The sequence below is a fragment of the Physeter macrocephalus genome, chromosome 18 (assembly GCF_002837175.3).
Source record: "Physeter macrocephalus isolate SW-GA chromosome 18, ASM283717v5, whole genome shotgun sequence".
Classification (NCBI taxonomy): Eukaryota; Metazoa; Chordata; class Mammalia; order Artiodactyla; family Physeteridae; genus Physeter; species Physeter macrocephalus.
Window position 1 is genome coordinate 70,309,877 of NC_041231.1, and position 20,337 is coordinate 70,330,213.

The following is a 20,337-nucleotide window of genomic DNA, read 5'->3' on the forward strand; positions in this document are numbered from 1 at the left end:
CATCCCTTCCCTCCAGCCCCCACAAAGGGCAAGGGCCAGACACGTGGGCTGGCGTGGAGAGGCGGAGGTTACACCAAGGCGGAGGTGCAAATGGTCGGGGGCGGGGCCTTATTTGCATGGACGGCGCGCGGCCGCCAATCCGGAAGGCGGAGAGACAGCCCGCGCGCCTTTTGGGGGCGGACTGACAGCCCCGGGGCCCTATGGGAGGCGGGTCCTGCGGCCGGTGAGGGTGGGACGGCGCCGGGCGCTGCCCGGGGGATTCGGGCCGGTTCGCGGGCGCTGCCAGTCTCGGGCTGCGGCGTCCGGCGCGCGGGCGGCCTGCTGGGCGGGCTGAGGGGCCAGCGGCTCGCGGGCGAGGTGGAGAGAGACAGAGCAGACGAACAACCGCGGCGACAGGTATTGGCTCCATGGCCGCAGGGATGGGGAGGGTGGTCGCTAAGCCCAGGGAGCCGAATTCCCTGCTTCGCGGTCCGGCCGCTGCTGCGCCGCCTCCCCGCCCCCTCACGCGGCTCTCCAGCCCGGGAGCGGCGCGTCGGGGCCAGGGGGCCTGGGGAGCCCCCAGGCGGGCGCGCCGGAGGCCCCTAGCTCCACTGCGGGGCTCCTCTACGTCCCGCCGGGCCGCAGGGCAGGGGCTCCCTCCCGGAGGCGCGGAGCCGGCGGCTGCTGGAGCGGCTCCCCGCCCCCCGCCGCGCTCTCTCTCTCGGAGGCGAGGCCGGTCGCGCCCGCTGGTCCTCACCCGGCTTTTGTTTCCCTCCCGGGGTGACAGGTCCCGGCTCGTCCGCGGCCCCCGACTCGCCCGAGGCCCGGCGCCCGTGACCGCGGCAGCCCGGAGCAGACGGCGGGACCGGCGGAGAGCCGGGCGGCGCGTGAAGAGCAGCTGCCGCGGGCGGGAGAGAAACTTCGCTTTCCGGGGCCCGGGCGGCGGGAGAAGTGGAGCCGGGGTGAGCTGTGCACCGGGACGCCGCGGGCGCGATGGAGCCGCGCTCACCTGGTGGGCCAGCCGAGAGTGAGGATAACGGAGCGTCCCGCCGCCGCCGTCCTGGCTTTCGGTTTGCGCTCCCCGGGCGGTGGGTGTGGATGCGCGTTCACCGCCTTCACCTGCCGCCCAGGGACCAGTGACTGGGAACAGCATCCCCGCTCTCGGCAGCTCGTAGAGGGTGCGGGTGCGGCGCCGTTCTAACAGGTGATAATCCTAGTGCCAGGTGAAAGCAGTGAAAAGTTGTTTCAGAGCTCAGTATTCAGTTCACTCCGGGACGTTATAACGCCTTCTCCCTTAATGATTTCTAAAAAGGTGCGCTGGCCGCAGTATAGAAGTCAAAACTAGTATTGATTGGGAAAAAAAAAAAAAAAGGTGGGGGGCGGGTGTTGTCAGTGTGTAGATTGCCTTCTTTCCGTTGACTTGCCGGGAGGAACATCTTTGTAAAAATCGGTTTCTGCAGTGGTGGCGAAAGCATGCATAGTAAGGTACAGGTTGTAAATGGAGAATGCAGAACTCTAGATATCCTTCAGTGTGGTTCAGGGTAGCGTGTACAACGTTTGGCCGCCATTCAGTAAATTCTTCATGAAGCAGTTTGAGCTCGTGGTTTTGGATTTACTTTACAGGAGTGGAATAAGGCTTAGCGTTGAATGGGAGCTTTCTTTGCCTCTCTGAGGGCTCACAGGAGTGTTTATTTTCATTGTCTTCCCGTTTTGTTAGATTGTAGACAAGGGAAAAGTTAAGGCATATTTTGGTTCAGTATTTTGAGTAGTCTGTGGGAATTCTCCCGCACCCCACCCCCCGCCCCGCATAAGAGTTTTTTTCCAAGGATAGAGTTGAAAAACTTCTTATTCTTGTGGGAAATTTTTATTTGTTATACTTGTCACTTATTTTCTGTTTCTCTCTCTCCCATCTGACCTCATTTAACAATCTACAATTATGGCCCTGACCAATTTAGGGCATCTATAGAAAAAAAAGTTTTAAAATAATGTATAATTACTTTAAAATATATTATGAAAGTTATTAATAACATTCATTTGTGAGGAACAGTTGATTTAGATTCCTCAGTTATTTTCTTCTAATGTGTCTTTTTTGAAATTTTATTTTATTATTGGCTGCGTTGGGTCTTGGTTGCTGCGCGCGGGCGGCATGTGGGATCTTCCTGGACCAGGACTCGAACCCGTGTCCCCTGCATTGGCAGGCGGATTCTTAACCACTGCACCACCAGGGAAGCCTAATGTGTCTTTTTTTATATCTGTGCTGGGTATGATTTGTACTTAAGAGATGTAAGTTTAACTTCTTAAGGACAGTTATTTTAATTATGCTACTTTATTAGTGTTTCATTGAATGGTAATTTTAGTTACGTAGCTAATTAGTAACACCTTTTAAAGGTGAACTCTTTAACCAATAGTCTAGTTGTGACTATTTGGGATTTTTTTAAAAAATCAAAGATGGACTTTATAAAATGTTTTATTTCTCTAAAACAACAGGCTTATATGCTGTGAGGTGTTTATCTTTCCAATATTTAACAAAACAAGTGTGTTTCTGACTCTTCAATTTTTTTAGTGATGGGAATTTTGGGTGAATTTCTTTTTTAAAACATGATTTTAACCAGTTCAACATGAACATTTTAAAATATTGGATTAGGTAACTAGTGAAATCTTCAATTTTCTGTTTATCCTTGGATTGGAAAAGGATACATATTTTAGGTTGTTTTGTTTCCTAAAGGCTTCTTACCGTAGAACCAGTCTAGAGAAGGAAGAGCATCCTCTTTCTCTAGCTGTAGAAGAAGTTATTACTGTTGAAAGCTGAGTGGGCTTTTTGATGTTTAGTGAAGGTAGATTGTTTGAACAGTGATTCGTGCAGAGTGGGTTTTATTCTGTGTATGTAGTTCTAAGGAATCTTATGAGACTGGGGTTATGGGTGATGTGTATAATTGTCCTTTAAAGTGTATAGGAATGTATTAGTTTAACTACTATGTGTAATTAGAAGTTTTATAGTCATTATCCTATAATGATGCTTAAATATACCACATATCATAAATTAAAGCTATATTTCTTAGTTTTATTTATGTAAAGCATATTTGGGGAACTTTAACTATAAAAGTGCCCTTTAATTAAAAGACCACTTTCAAATTCAATTTTTACATATTTTAATTACTGATTGTTGTCCACTTTAACTTGCGGTAGACCATATCATAAAATTATCAAACACATTACAGTTTCAAAATTAAGCATAAGTTGAATTCTTGCATCTACACAATAAATGTTGGGAGTGTTTTTAAGTCACTGACCCTCAGGTGTGGCTCCTTTTTAGTTTGGGGGTGGGCAAATATTTTTGAATGAATAAAGCTACAAAAGAACAGGGACACATATTAAACCAGCTAAATTTGAGGGTAGATCACATGATACTGTTAGACATTAATACTGTTTTATTTAACAGTAGTTTGCATGCTGTATCTGTCATTAAGAATATTTTCTGTAGGCCTTTAATATACTTTTCCACAATTCCTAACAAAGAATCTATATTGTATATATTTTGACACACTAAATTCTGTAATTATTTTATGCTGAACAATTAAATATTTTATACATTTTATAATTCTGAGACTGTGTGAACTTTCTAACCTAGCTGATTAGTAATTAGATTTTGTTTTTTCATTGTTTTACATTCTGAATTTTTTTACAGCACATTTTTAACTTCTGACATTCTGTCCCCAAAAGTGTAAGGAAAATTAAACCTACACTCACCAGAGATTACGTGGACGTTGGCAGGTAAATCACGTAACTATTGATTTAAAAACAGTAGCCACGGGACTTACCTTGGTGGTGCAGTGGTTAAGAATCTGCCTGCCAATGCAGGTGACACGGGTTCGAGCCCTGGTCTGGGAATATCCCACATGCTGGGGAGCAACTAAGCCTGTGCTGCACAACTACTGAGCTGCACTGTAGAGCCCGCGAGCCACAACTACTGAAGCCTGCACACCTAGAGCCCGTGCTTCGCAACAAGAGGAGCCACCGCAGTGAGAAGCCCGCACACCGCAGCTAGAGAGCCCGCGCCCAGCAACGAAGACCCAATGCAGCCAAAAATAAATAAATAAATTTATTTAAAAAAAAAAAATATATATAGTACATTTGAATTGTATGGTCTTGAAATTGTTCATTGTTTGGAAGGAAGAATAAAAGATGGAGAAAGAGCAAAGGATAGAAGAGGTTTTTTTTTCCTTTTGTAGTTGCAAACCCTTCCTAAAGCAGATGATGGTAAATTTCTGGAACCGTTTGTAGTGTTCAGCCTCAGTCTTGGCAATTTATGTATGATGTTAAATAAGGAGCCACTCCTAGTCCCCTGAAAATGATCATCTGATTATCAAAAACAGGGTTGGGAATTTCAAATTGATCTCATCAAGAATCAGATTTGTGTGTATGTTTCTCAATGTTCTATCTCTGGAAATTAAAGATCCTCGTCTACTGTCTGCCGAAAATTACACATAGAATTTGAAGGTTAGAATGTCTCTATCACAGACTTAATGCTGTAGTAAGTTACTTTTTGGAACGGAGAAAACATCCTAGCCTTTTTCAGAATATACAGTATTCTGAATGAGGATGAAATGGTCTTTACCCATGTTAAATATTAGCCAATGGAATTATTTCCATGTTTTTAACTTTTTAAAAAAGCAAGACAGTAAAATAAAATTTTGACAGATTTTAGATTTGGCCCCTAGCATAAAAAATTATTACATGGTGGATGGTAAAATTTAATGTTTTGAAATTCTAGTTTGAGAAGGGGATTTGTTGTGAGAAGAATGGTATTTCATTGAAGCAAAACAGGGTAACTTACATGGAAAGAAATTTGTTTCTCTTTTGAATTAGTCTTAGGTTAAAACATAATACTTATTAATAAAAATTGAAATGTCATCTTTCCTATCTTAAATTTACTTGCACTATGAACTTTATAAGGACTTTTTTAAAAAAATGAATTTATTTGTTTATTTTTGTCTGAGCTGGGTCTTTGTTGCTGTGTGCGGGCTTTCTTTAGTTGCGGCAAGCCGGGGCTACTCTTTGTTGCGGTACGCCAAGGGCTTCTCATTGCTGTGGCTTCTCCTTTTGCAGAGCACAGGCTCTAGGCACCTCGGGCTTCAGTAGTTGTGGCTCACAGGCTCTAAAGCGCAGGCTCAGTAGTTGTGGCGCACGGGCTTAGTTGCTCCGCGGCATGTGAGATCTTCCCGGACCAGGGCTCGAACCCGTGTCCCCGGTATTGGCAGGCGGATTCTTAACCACTGTGCCACCAGGGAAGCCCTACAAGGTCTTTTAGAATATCTTTGTTGGTCCTAGGTGGACCTCTCAGAATCCATTTGTAGAGACATACACACATATATATACACACAGACATAAATATATACACACAGGTAGATAAAGTATCTATGCTATATATATTTGCACTATATATGTAACTATGCTATATGTATATATATAAATCAATCCATCTATCTATACTATGTGACTTCACAGGCTTATTTATATGTGAAACCTTTTTTTTTTAAATGAAATCTTGCGACACCAAGAGGTATAAAGTACATGTACACAGAAAGACTGATAAAAATGTTCATAGCAGCTCTTTTCACAATAGTAATGAACTAATGATTCATACAGTGACATAGATGAATCTCAGAAATATTATTCAGAGCAAGAGAAGCCAAACACAAGTAGGTACTATAAGATGACATTTATAAAAAAAGACAGGAACAGGCCAAACTTAGGTATGGTGATAGAAATCAGGACAGTGGTTTCTGGGTAAGGGCTGTGGATGACTGGAAAGGGGTAGAAAGGAACTTTTTAGGGTAATGGAAATATTCTATAACTTGATTTGGAAATCAAGCTATGGAATTCAAGTGTACACTTTTGGGGTAAGTTTTAATTTTCATGTAATTTTTAACTTACAGAACATTTGAAAGACCAGTACAAGGAACTTCCAGATCACCAACTGTTGGTGTATACATTTGTTCACATTTACCCAGCTGAATACTTAAGATCCGTGCCTTTTATGGTATGTAACTTTTACTTTCATAAGGAAAAAAACTATAAAAATTTGTTGAAGATGAGGAGAATGACCCTGTTATCTGAAAAAAGTGAAATACCTCAATTTGAAATTAAGCAGTGCTTTAATAATGATGTAGGAGAAGAGAATTACTGACAGTCTTTTGTCTCTACATATATGTATCTATGCTGTTTCTCTTTGAAGTTTCATGGCAACATATTTCTGTTAGAAGAAACAAGATCCTGAAAATAATTAAAGGTGAACTGCCAGCCAGGAAACTGCTTTATTTTGTTATCCTGTGTAAGTCACCTAGGGAATGAGACTGATACCTAGCGATAGCTTCCTGGAAATTGAAGGTAGTGATAGTTCCTGTTAAGAGAGTTGCACACCTTCAGTATGCTAGGTTTTGCACAAACATGCAATCTTTACTGTCCTGGAACTCACCAGACAAAGAAGAGGCAAACAAAGCTGGTTGTCATTTTTGGGTGATATTTATAGTAGGGGGAAGGATTGGTGCTTGTAAACCATATAAACTAATCTTGATCGTAGGTAAGTGGTATATCTAAGGTGGTGAATTTGATGCTCACTGTTAGTTTAAACTGTGATTTAAATAGGTTTAATTTAAAGCAAATCACTCTACAGCAGCCCTAAAACTATGTCAGTTGTTAAAACGTTCAGCTTTTTTTCTCAACTTACTATTTTCTATAATCTTAAATATGTGTTCTTCACAATTTAGGATTGGGTATTATTTATGGATATTCTTTTTTTTTTTTTTTTTTTTTTTTGCCTCCCACTGGCGTGGCCTCTCCCGTTGCGGACTTTAATAAATCCCTTTCTCTTAAACTTGTTGAATAGATTCTGCTCTTCAAAACTTAACCGTGGCTGATACAATATCCATAACAGAACTTTTCCTACTTCTCTGTTAGTAAGATAATATTAAAAACAACTGTCATTGATATAGTCTTTTTTGCTCAAGGTTTTCTTCTTATCAAGAAAGACCATAAGCTTTCCTGTTCTTCAGTTTAAATAGGAGTGACACTTATAAACTGAAAATATGACAGGTAAGCTTTGTATCTCATAGTTAATCTTACTCCTCCCGGACCGGGGCACAAACCCGCGTCCCCTGCATCGGCAGGCGGACTCTCAACCACTGTGCCACCAGGGAAGCCCTGGATATTCATTTTTTAATCAGTTTTTTTGCATCCACATAAGAAATTTGTTTATTTGGTTATTTACTGGAGTGGAATATGATTTGAAGTAACAGAATGACTAGCCAGCAGTTTCAACAAATTAATCATTGATAACTGGGGATGAACATTTATGTTGCCTTTACTAACAAAAACCATACATTTATATGGTCTATATATTTTTCTTTAACAAATATAAGTTCTTTGAAGAGAAAAATGACAAATGTCCAACTCAACCAACATGGATAAAAGGATGACTTTCTCCATTTAATGAACATATTCATGTTTTCCATTTAATGAACATATTCATGTTCCTCTGAAATGACAGGGCCTTATCTCCCTTTCATATACACTAAATTTCATTGGTCTATTGAGCATGAATAAAACATTATTTGAAAAGTTTTTAGAATTTTGTTTTGAGTTGTCAAACCCTAACTGCAGATAGAACTTTAAAAATATCTGTAGGTAGCCTTTTTTTTTTTAGACATTTTTATTATGAAAGTTTCAAACATACACAGATCTGGAGAGAATAATAATGAACCTCCATATACCCATTCTTCAGATTTATTAATTATCAACATTTTGGTTAGTGTGCTTTTAAAAACTGATACATTCTCACAAATATTATAAAATAGTAGTGGTATTAGTGTACCAGATTTTTCTCTCAATTTTTTCAAAAATTTTGTTGTAAGTAGAGAAACCTGAAAAGCAGTGTGTTTTAACTCAGAGACTTAACTTTGAACAATCAGTAATTATGAAACTATTTTTATTCTAAGTTCTTTTCTGTCAATTCATAGCCTGGAAAAGAAAGATTAATTTTTTAGCTTTTTATTTATAATAAATTAGTCCAAATATTCTAATCTATAGAATAAGGTAGCACTGTTCATCTGGTAAGTTAGATTATCTTCAAAGTGTAGTGTCTGAGGAATGCTGTTGTCTAAATGTTTTGCTGTTACTTTCTCTTTCTCTAAAAACTCAGTCATTGCTGTGCTTTTTTAGGCTCCAAATCTATATCTTATGTCTAAACTCCAGGCCTTGCAAAACTGAGGCCCAGATTTTCACTTATGTCTTGAAACTAAATATGTTTAAATACCATCTCTGTAGCAACTGCACACCAACACCCCCTCTCTCCACCCCCAGTCAAAACGCTTCTCTTCCTGACTTTCCTCTTTAGCTGTTTGTGACACCATTATTCTTACTGGTCATTTTTTACTCTTCCCTTGCTTCTTAAGCTCAGTAAGTCACTAAATCACTTTGTTTTTAAATGTCTTTTTATCTTTTCGTCCTTTTTCATTTCCACTCCAGTTGTCCTAATTTGGGTAACATGTTAGCAGGAAGTTATCCCTAATCTATAATGAACTTCATACATATCAAAATTAAGATATGTTCCTAAAGTAAAATAGGGCATTTTCTTCCCTTTCAGAGAAGGCTTCAGTCAGTCTTATAAGCAGACACATAATTTTTAAGGGCTAGGAAATCATTATATTTAAACCAAGGTGATAGAGACGATTTCCAAATCACTCAGCTCAAATAACCTGGTGAACGATGGCGAGCAGGGCCCACAGTTTATCAAGGGATATAGGCAGCAGACTTTTTTGGACCACGGAAATAGCCCAGAATGAGTTCCTTCCAGCCCAGAATATCTGCAGGTGCTTTGCAGTGGGGGAAATACTGAGTGTATATAACACATTTTCAGGACTTCTTGTGTTTTTATGGTAAAAATAAAGATCTGTGGGCTTACCCGAAAACCCTTCTATTCCTTGTGGCATATTTCCTGACCAAGATAGTTCTTATCAAAAAGCCATTATGCCGAAAGTGACATGATACTCTTACCTCATTACTTTTCCTTCTTTTTACAGGCTCCTAGAATTGATGTTTGTCAGAAAGATAGGAACCTGAGGTTAGTTGGGAAGATATAAGATAGAAATGGGAAAATAAGTGATATCCATTCTACTTCCCACTAGCAGTCGTCCACCCTCCAGTGGTCTTGGGCCTGAGTCCTTTACAGATGGATTGTAGCTTATCAATTTGGCTTGCTTTTGGTCAGCTTATGGAGCTCTTTCTTCTTTCCGCTCTTCTGGGAAATGTTTGAATTTCCTCCTGGTAGAAATCAAGACCCAATTTAAGATTGCTGACTTTGGGTATAAGAGAATAAAATTTGATATTGTTTTAGATAATCCAGAATATCTGATTATTTTCTTCTATGGGAAGTAGGAATAATATGGGGATTCTGAGATGCTTATGCAGAAATTAATTTAATAGTTATTAAGAGTGGAAAATGGAAGAGAAAATTACACCATTTCTAGGAAGCCTAGTATAGTAGGCATGGACAGGGATGAGATTCAGGAATGTTGCTGCATGATCTTGGGCAAGTTAAAGTTACTTAACCTTACTGAGCCTTATATTAATTGTAAAATGAATGAGTTAGATTAGATAGTGTTCTAAGGTCTTTTTGCAGCTCTGAAATTCTAAAATGAGTGGTTTTTCAGGGGAAAAACTCCTGATTTATATACTGTTCCTAGTTAATGATTTTTTCAGTGATTGTTTCACCTACGTATTTTTCTGTTTCCATTAGAAGTTAGGAAAAGAAATAATTAAAGGAGTCAGCATTCGCAAAATGAATTAGATTTAGCGTTTTCATGTATCTACATCTCTCTATTGGATTTATTCTGGACTCACTTTCACCTTCTATTTGTGTCCACTCCTGCTTTTCTTGCTTTTTCTTAACTTTGCTATACAGTGTGACTTTCATCTCCCTCTTTTTGCTGCTTCTCCTTGCTACTGGTTTTTTTTCTAGCTGTCCATTGCGCATATTTCATTATGGACATGGAATTCGCCAGATTGACCCTTGAGTCTGAGCTACTGATAAATTAAATTTAGACATCCTAATAGTTGTCAGGATTAGTGGGATCCTTCTACTCTATAATACAGAAACTAGAGAGCCGAGTCCTAGGGTAGAGGGAGTGGGGGAAGCCTGAAGGGAGAAGGAATGGGATGGAAGAGTTTCCAAGGATTATTTAGATATTTTGATTTAAAATATAAGTTAAAATCTTCCTTAAGTTTTGATGATGGTGGCTCTGCCTGTGATATCAAAGTTTGGTCCTGAAGTCTTAGTGCACTGTGAGTTTCATGAGGGCAGCAGCTGTGCCTCTAATTCTGAATCCTTGGTGTTCAGCATAGTGCTGCAGAGTAAGTGAAAGTTGAACTGAGTTGTTGTTAGGACTGATTCTTTCTTCAGGGTGTTTTGTGGTTGGCTGGAGATTAAGATTCTGGTTAGACCCTTAAGTAAGACTGTCACCACCACTTTGTGATATGGGACAAGATATGTAGCTTCTCTCTAAGCCTCAGTTTCCTCATCTATAATAATGGGAGGTGCAGGCAGTATGAATACCTACCTAACGGTTGTGAGGAATAAATGAGACAATACATATAAAGTACTTAGCCCAGAACCTGGCATATGTCTTCAATAAATATTAAATGCTATTATAGTTTCATTAATAAGCACTTTTGTGTTCCAGATAATAAGTTCTGTTAGGTTCTAAGCAGTGTTGTTACAGAATAAATAAGACAAAATCCTGTCCTTAGAAAAGATAGAACATGTGCACAAAAGATAAATAACAACCTAGGTCTTGTGGTAAGTGACAAAGGAGTGGTTTACTTAAGGTCTCAAGAGGCAGGAATAATTGCTAAGCAGGTGAGAACTTCAGGAAGGTGACAGAACTCCACCTAAGCCTTGTAGGACTAGTTAGCAAGTTAGGAGGACAGGCTCCTTGGAGCCAGTTTGCCTGTGTTGGAATCCTGACTCTACTACTGTGTAATCTTTAGCAAGTTACTTGACCTCCTTCCTAGGATTATTGAGAGAATTAAATGAGTTAATACATGTCAAGTACTTAGAATGGTGCCTCAAACATGGTTAGAGCATGATAAATTGTTATTATAAATTGAAAGAAGGGAGAAAGCATTTGACAGAACACTGAGTGACAGTGAAGGGGAGATATCATAGGTTTGTCTGAAATGATGAAGCCAAATAGACTGGAGGGAATAACCTGTTGGAGAATAGTGAGTGATTATGTTAGGGCAGAATTATGAATGATTAAGCCAGGGAGTATGGCATCTTTTCCATATGTACTGGGGGAACTTGGGAAGATTTCTTGGGTTATTTGTAAAGCATTCTTGTGTGTTACAAATAACATTTCTAAGTCTGTATCTCTAGCATTTCTCACTATCTTTCCTGATGTCAGTATAACTGAAACTACTATCATACTAATTTTGACAATGAAGCTCATGATCCTCTATTCTGAACCATTATGCCTCTTTAATTTGTCCATTTGTTTTTGTAAACATGTATTTTGGGCTTTCTCTTTTTCTCTCCATATTCTAGTTGTTTACATAATTCTTGTTCCTTTTCTCCAGAGTTTAGTGGGTTTCTGCTGTTTTCTTCTCTGTCCTCAAAAATCCCAGTCTAGATCCTAAATCACCGAAGTCATAAAGTAGAAAGGGCCAGGGAGAGGGAAAAAGGGGGAGGAAGGTAGGGAAGTATGCTCTAGTCAAGCAGTCTTATTGTACAGACGAGGACGTTGAGGTCCAGAGGAAGTAAAGTCAGGATCCACAGCTAATTAATTAGTGGCCTGTACCTTTTAGAGCTAAACTAGGGCTGCTTTTTTACTGTCATCCTAGTATGATTCTTAACCATCTGGGTGGGAATTACAGTAGTACTACCAATAATCTTTCTACTAACAGCTATCAAACACCAAGGTAAGAAATAATTTTACTGCCAGGAATAATGTGGTAATAATTCACTCTATTCTTAATGAGAAGCCCATGATCACACTTCTTGGACAGGCATTACTATTCTTAAAGTAATATTTAAAACCAAGGCTCCAGGGCTTCCCTGGTGGCGCAGTAGTTAAGAATCCGCCTGCCAATGCAGGGGACACGGGTTCCATCCCTGGTCTGGGAAGATCCCACATGCCACGGAGCAGCTCAGCCGGTGTGCCACAATTACTGAAGCCTGTGCACCTACAGCCCGTGTTCCGCAACAAGAGAAGCCACTGCAATGAGAAACCTGCGCACCACAAGGAAGAGTAGCCCCTGCTCACTACAACTAAAGGAAACCTGCGTGCAGCAACAAAGACCCAAGGCAGCCAAAGATAAATAAAATAAATTTATTAAAAATAAAAAATAAAAAAATAAAACCAAGGCTCCAAAATCTGCTTTAGGAACAAAAGGGTTTCTTTCTTTTATTTTTAGAGTTGTAAATTATAAATATAATAGTGTTGTAAACATAAATATCATTCTCAAAAAAAGTGGACTTCTGTTTCTATCATGGTGGAACACAGGTTCTTTTACAGAGTGATTGATAGTCCAGTAAGATTGGCATGAAAAGTTGGGAACTATTGTACTTTCACCTCGCAGCCCCCAGCCGTGTACTTCTACTAGTACAGTAGTCTCTAAGTTTACATCTTCTTTCGTCTCTTACATTTTACCATATGCCACACATAATGGTGAGAAACTTATTTAAGCATTGTTTTCTTCTATATTGTTTTCCTACCTAGATGCAATGTGATAGAATGTCTTTTCTAAAGCCCTAAGCTTAGTGTCTGGATACTCTAGTTGCTCAATAAATACTCCCTTCCCTTTTTACAGAGCATGTAATTTTTTCTCATTAATGTCAGTTCCTCGTCTCCAAATCACTGTCACACTACTTTTCTTCCCTTGAAATGTCTTGTTTTAACTTTGACAAGATGCTTTCCCTGCATTTTGAAAATTTGTGTGACGTACAAATACTTTTTAGTCACTTTAAGCATAATTTTGTCATAAAATTATATCACAGCTGGTAATCTTTTCAGGTTCTATATTCTTTCCCATGATTAAAGAAAGAAAAAGTGCCATGGGTTACATAAAAATACCCTAGACCTCTCTGCTCATCCTGCCATATTCCTTAAAAAAAAAAAAAAAAGAAAAAAAGACTTCTAACTGGATTCATTTTTACTGAAATACTAATTTTTCTTTATCATTTTCAAACACTGTGAAGTTGAATTGTATAATACACAGATATCTATACAAAAGAATTTTGTCCATGTCCTCAGTGCTTTGTATCAGATGACTTAGTTGTATTTCCCATGGTTTGGTTTCTTTTTCCTGTCTTCATTTTTCTGAAGGGAGAAGGGATTATTTTCTCTTATGATCTGTGACTTGTTTTGTATTTAGATGATTACTCTTTATAACAAATTTTAACTTCTATTTATGCTATTACGGGGGAAGAGAAATGCTTCAAAATTAAATTTTAGATTTCTTTTTTGAGGGCTCTGTGTGTGTGTGTGTGTGTGTGTGTGTGTGTGTGTGTGTTTCTCTCAGCCCCTTTCTTCAGATAATATATAGGAGTTTGTTTCTGTTTTTAAATTTTTTTTATGTTGAACTGTTTTATTGTTGTTTGAAAGAAGTCTGTTAAGCTATATTTTATGAGTGTTTACTAGCCTTTCCTTGTAAATTTATATAGTAATAGTACTATAAATTCTACTCTATATAACTATATGTTATATATACTATATATAATACTGTATTATATATGTTATATATCTAATATAAATATAGTATATATTAATACTATATACTGTGCTGTATAGTATATAATACTATATAAATTATATAGTAATTTATATAGTAATACATTTTGCTGTTAACTTCATCCTTAGAATATTAAGTTTTTTGTAATTTAACTTCTTTGGGTATGTCTTACAATTCTCATATGTTGAGAGAGAAAGGAACAATTGGTTTTTGTAATTTTTATATAAATTATTTGGCTGCCTTCTTCCATTTATTATCATTTTCTATTTTTTTATTTATGGCTTCTAAAAGTGAAGAGCTTTAATATTATGCATTCTTGTAGACAGTAGTCTTTGTTACAAAATGGGTTCATTTCTCTTTTCCATGTTTAATATGACTATGCTTAGGTTTTCTGTTTAATTCATGGTATATTTTTGTTTAGTTTTAGGCTGGATTTGTCAGTTTGGGTTGTAGTTTCTTTTCATCTTCGTGTTGTTTTTGTTCATTTTCTTAATATCTCATTTTATCTCCACTTAACAAACTTTTTGGTATTACCATATACTGAATATTTTCATATGTGTGTGTGTCTACAGTTTCCAAACAAGTGTGACCAAGTTTCCCTCTTTTCTTAAGATTCCTAGGCTATTTAAATATTTTTATACCTGTTGTCTATTTTGCATCTAAAATACTGATAATGGTAAATAAGATTTTAGTACACTTTATGTGAGTTAATTTTTTATGACAATCTAGCTTTGCCAGACCAATTTTGTTAGTAAATTAAAAACATTTAAAAATTATTAATCCTCCTAATCTAGTGTCCCTAACTTAGTAATTTGTTTTGATCCTTGTGTCATTTTATCAGTCTTTTATTTTGAAAACTTGCCAATGACTTTTCTAAAAGTGAATCATGAATTATGTGAAACAATTAACTTTGAAAGGGGAAAATAAATATACATTTTAGGACCTACATTTTATATAAATTGGATTAACAGATTATTCAGTGATGTAAAGATATAATCTTTTAAATTAAGTTTCTTTATACTCTATATTCTATTCATTGAAAAGATTTGATAGCTTGTAATTAAAACTAAAAAGGCAAGAAACATTAAAAATAAAGTCAGAAATTAAGCATAAATCACTTGAGAAATAATGAGCAGGATGAGGGGCTGGAAATAAATCTTTACAGCAATAATCTGAGGCAAAATATTTTCTGTATTTGAACATTAAATTTAGCTCTGAGCTTCCTGGCAAGCAGGAGAAAAAAGGAAACAGGATGGGTTTCATAGTTATTGTCTGATAAAGAAAGCTTATCAGTTTTTCATGGGAGAGAAACTTTTTCTGAGTTCTAAGTTATAAAAGGAGGTTATGTGAATTCTTAATAAGGAATATAACTTATATTTCCATTTTATAGCTTAATTCCTGCTATTGCTGTGTTAGCTGTGATATACCATTTATATGCACTGTGGTTATATTTAGTCATATTAAGTTCACATCCACTGTTGTCAGGAGTGGAAATACCATGGCTAGGGTGTGTTTATGTATTGCCTCTAGAATTGTAGCCATTGACGAACAGGAAACTGAAAGCTAAAAGTTCAGGAAATGTATTGTATTTAGACTTTGTGGAAAAAATATATATGATGCTTAACTACTGAAATCCATGGCTGTTTGAAGACTGAAAAATTTATGTGTGCATTTAGTTAGAGAATAATATTATGGATTCTTATAACAATGCTGTCAGATGCTTAAATATGATAATAAATACAGTATGCACATTGTGTGCCAGGAAAATTGTGCAATGCTAGAAAAAAATGCAATGGATTATTATATGTGTTCAGCTATAGTCTCAAGAAATAAAACAGCTGGCACAGCAGTTGAATTCTTCAAGGATATCTTATTTTCAGAGAATTACAGAGTTTTGGTTTTAGTTTTAGTTCCAGGGAAGGAGAGGTCCCTGTTTTACAAGACAGTCCATTTCACTCTTAGGAAATTCTAATGGTTAAGTTTTATTTTCTCATATTGCATTGAAGTTTGTTCCCCCTGTAATTTATTAATATACTCTATAGTTTTCTTAGTGTTGAAAGGAAAATGGTTAACTGATAAAAATTATTATTTTTTTTAATAAAGGTGATTTTTAAAAAACATTTATTTATTTATTTAGGCTGCTCCGGTCTTAGTTGTGGCATTCGGGATCTAGTTCCCGGACCAGGGATCGAACCTGGGTCCCCCTGCATTGGGAGTGCGGAGTCCTACCCACTGGACCACCAGGGAAATCCCCATAAAAATTATTTTAAAAGTTAAATATATTTCAGATGCTTGGGTTTGGGGTTTTTTTTGTTTGTTTTAGGATTGTGGCATTTTAGGTGCCTTATGAAATACTACCTGTAGGAGCTTTATTTTTGAAGTTGTTTAAAAGATTTCTGTCAGGGCTTCCCTGGTGGCGCAGTGGTTGAGAGTCCGCCTGCCGATGCAGGGGACACGGGTTCGTGCCCCGGTCCGGGAAGATCCCACATGCCGCGGAGCGGCTAGGCCTGTGAGCCATGGCCGCTGAGCCTGCGCATCCGGAGCCTGTGCTCCGCAGCAGGAGAGGCCACAATAGTGAGAGGCCCACGTACCGGGGGGGGGAAAAAAAAATTTCTGTCAGAGGATAAGTGATTAACATATATGCTGCATAACCTGTATTTTCTCACTGTTTCTATACTTAGCTATTTTAACAGGATGTGATTTATATGGTTTCAACATTCTTTGAGACAGCATCAAGTTTTAATAGCTTTTTAGAAATGGGAATTTTCTAATATTGTATTTTTGTTGCTGTTCTGTTTCAACAAAAGCGATCAGTTATGACTGTTTTCACTGCCAGTTTTGTGATTGGAAGTTATAGTCACACAAAATATTCAGGGACCACATTAAATGAGAATTCTATTTATTACAAAGTTCTTCTGGGAAATTTAGCTGTATTATATGTCAGCACTTATAATCATTTTAATAGCCTCATTAAAATTAGCCTCTTTTCAGGAGTGATTTGGATTTGGATCTGTTAGGGTCATGTGTTCACCTCTGAACTGTTGGGGTGGCCAAGGGGATAAAAAGCTCTGACTGGCAGAGACTGGGCCCACCCCAGGAGGTGAGGAGCAGTGATTCCCCAGTGGAAAGTCCCAGAATGCTGTTTGCATCAGAGGGTGCAATGGGCTCTGGGCTGACAAAACAAGGAGTCTCTACAAGGCCAGACCATAAAGGGCCTGGTATAATGGGTTAGGGGGTTGGACTTTAGGCAGTAGCTGATCTGTTGGTGCAACAGAGGGTTCTTTTCAAGAACAACTTTTACTTCCTTCTTATTGTATAGTACATGGTTATTGTAGAAGAATTTAGTAAGTAAATATAAATCAATGAGGAAAATAAAAATTTCCTATAATGTTTTTTCTTTTGAGTTTTCTTAGCTAATTTCCCTTAAATTTCATTTAACATCTAAATTACTTTTTAAATTTTGTTTATTTGAAATGGTGCTTGTTCAGTTGTTCTTTCACAAATTGTGTTTCTGTTAACTTTTTAAATTAATTATGAAGGAAATAGGAATTAATAACATTTAAAGCCTTTGTTTTTGTTTGATGTAATTATTCTATTAATTTGTATCTATTTTATGGGAAACCGTAGGCATAATAGGCATAATGAGAACACAGACCTGGAAGTCAGAGTGGTTCTTACAGGGGAAACAGGAAAAATGGAGCAGGGACTAGGTCTGTCTTGTTCACGGTTATGGCAGTATCATCAGGCACAATGCCTGACACATAGTAAGTGTTCCATAAATAGTTGCTGAATGAATGGATGAGTTTCTCATTAAGCACTTTGAGTACTCATATTTCCTGCACTGTGGATAATCAAGATCAATTATATTCATCCAAAGTTAAGAGTCTTTGCTGTGCTCTGCCCTTTTTTAAAAATGAAAATTGAATAAATTATTTTTTAAAAAGATACGTATGTGTGTACGTACATGTGCACACACACAGTACAAAAAGTAAAAATCCCTTGTTTCTTCCCCTGAATCCCATTCTCCAGAATTTGCTACTATTAATGGTTGGTATATTTTTTCTAGATATTTTCTTGCATTTACAAATGTATATGCATTTTCTTCATACAAATAGAATAGTAATTCACACTGTTGTATAACTTGTTTTTTCCCCTCTTCATGCCATTCTTAAACATCTTTCCCTATCAATTCATATATAACTGCTTCTTTATTTTTTTATTTTTCAATTTTTTATTTATTTATTTTTGGCTGCGTTGGGTCTTTGTTGCTGCGTGTGGGCTTTCTCTAGTTGCGGTGAGTGGGGCTTACTCTTTGTTGCGGTGCGTGGGCTTCTCACCGCAGTGGCTTCTCTTGTTACGGAGCATGAGCTCTAGGTGCGCAGGCTTCAGTAGTTGTGGCTCGCGGGCTCCGGAGCACAGGCTCAGTAGTTGTGGCACATGGGCTTAGTTGCTCCGTGGCATGTGGGATCTTCCTGGACCAGGGGACCCATGTCCCCTGCATTGGCAGGTGTATTCTTAACCACTGCGCCACCAGGGAAGTCCTGATTCTTTAATTTTTTAATTTTTATATTTTTTGGTATGCGGGCCTCTCACTGTTGTGGCCTCTCCCGTTGCGGAGCACAGGCTCCGGATGCGCAGGCTCAGCGGCCATGGCTCACGGCCCTAGCCGCTTCGCGGCATGTGGGATCTTCCCGGACCGGGGCACAAACCCATGTCCCCTGCATCGGCAGGCGGACTCTCAACCACTGCGCCACCAGGGAAGCCCCCTGCTTCTTTATTTTTAATTGGTGGGATCCTCCCGGACCGGGGCACAAACCCATGTCCCCTGCATCGGCAGGCGGACTCTCAACCACTGCGCCACCAGGGAAGCCCCCTGCTTCTTTATTTTTAATTGCTGCATAATATTCCATTGTGGAGATGTATAATGATAGTCAATTAAGGAAATTTCAATTGTTTCCCCCCCCTTTTTTAACCATTACAACAATGTTGTGTTTAATATTCCTTCCACATATAATTTTGTTTTCTTCTGTGAGAATATCTATAGGTAATTTCCCGGAAGTGCTACTGCTGGGCTAAAGGATATTTGCACTTACACTTTTTATAGATGTTGGAAAATTCACCCTTAAAGATAGTATACTACTTTGCACTCTCATTTAAGGATATGTGGTGTTACTTTTTGATAACTACATACTTTCATTTTGTGGATTACAAGGGTTCAGCTTTTGAAGATGAATCCTTATGGTAATTTGAGTTGTCAGAAGATGATGGATTAAGTCATATATTCCCACTGCCTGACATAAGTAGTTGAAGTCAAGTGAAAGATGGTGGACTGTACTGTCTTCAGACCTGTAGTGTGCATTGCACTGATCCAGATGTGGAAGATCAAGTTGTTTGTTTTCTAGGGTTTTGTCTCCTTAGTATATTTAAGCTAAACATTCATGAGTGACAGTCTGAAGGGGTGGAAGGCCCTGAGTGCTGATTTGAGAAGTTTAGCTTTATTATGCTGGGGAACTATTTTAAGTCCTTGAACTGGGGTGTGTACTGTGTGAGAGAGGTTTACTGGCAGTATGTACAGAATGAATAGAAGGGAGTAGGCTGGAGGTAGGCAGGTCAGCTGGAGGGCTGTGGTGACTCAGGAAGGAAAGGAAGAAAACCCAGAATGTGGTGATAGCTATGGAATTGGAAAGTAAGATAGTAGGAAACACAATGAACAGTTGGCAGGTTCTGTTGATTAAATGGAGAAAAATTAAAGTTGTAGGAGAATAGCCAGACAATACAGATGATAAAGTAAATGGAGAAGCAGCCAATTTTGAAAAAGTGAATTTTCTTTAAAAAATAGGGACATAAAAGTGTCCTGAAGTATTGAGTATCTATAGCCAGTCAATTTGGGAGAGATTAAAAACAGGAGAAAAGAAGAGGGAGAAATTATAACTAGATCTGGAAGTTGTCTTAATAGAGGCTGTATTTGAAATTAAGAGTGAATGAGTTCTGGTATGAAGTGGTTGACAGGGGAAAAGCTGTTGATTGAAAACTGCATTTTGAAAAGAGATACTTGCAATAATAGGAGATGGGATGAAAGAATAATCAAGGAAAGAAGAAGTAGGTAATCTGAGGAGTAGGAAAAGAATCAGGAGCAATGTTACTGGGATCTCATCTTCATTCTTTTTCTCTACATATGATTCTGTATTTACTGGATGTTTTCCAGGTAACCACCGTGTTCTTTCTTTGGTGTAATACCTCAGAAAATTTGGGTGTGAATATTTTAAAGATGGAGTTAGTTTTATTCCTGAAGTTGACTATTATACTTGAAAAAAGCTCTTGGAACAGTAGTTTTGGTGTCGTGTGCTATGTTCCTTCTGGTTTCATAAAATCTTTTCATCTTGTTTTAATATCTGTGGGTCTAAAACAAGAAAAAGTACAGCTTATAGTTGAATAGATAAAAGTCCAGATACCTCGTGCATTTTAACTGATCATTTAAAAAATGTTTCCTGGCAATTGAAACTTGGCTAATAACAAATTATAAGAATGCATATCTTTTTATTTTTTATTTATTTATTTATTTATTTTTTTTTT

General features: G+C 38.2%; 1 protein-coding gene across 1 annotated transcript in view; it reads left to right on the forward strand.

Moving 5' to 3' along the window:
* The first annotated feature begins 1,168 nt into the window (after window positions 1–1,168).
* The window catches only part of FKBP5 (FKBP prolyl isomerase 5), a 105,653-nt gene continuing 86,484 nt past the window's right edge, over window positions 1,169–20,337 (forward strand). Inside the window, exons 1-2 of the mRNA XM_055080127.1 lie at window positions 1,169–1,183; window positions 5,916–6,019. The gene's annotated coding sequence lies outside the window, so the exon portion shown is untranslated. The remainder of the gene's footprint in view (window positions 1,184–5,915; window positions 6,020–20,337) is intronic.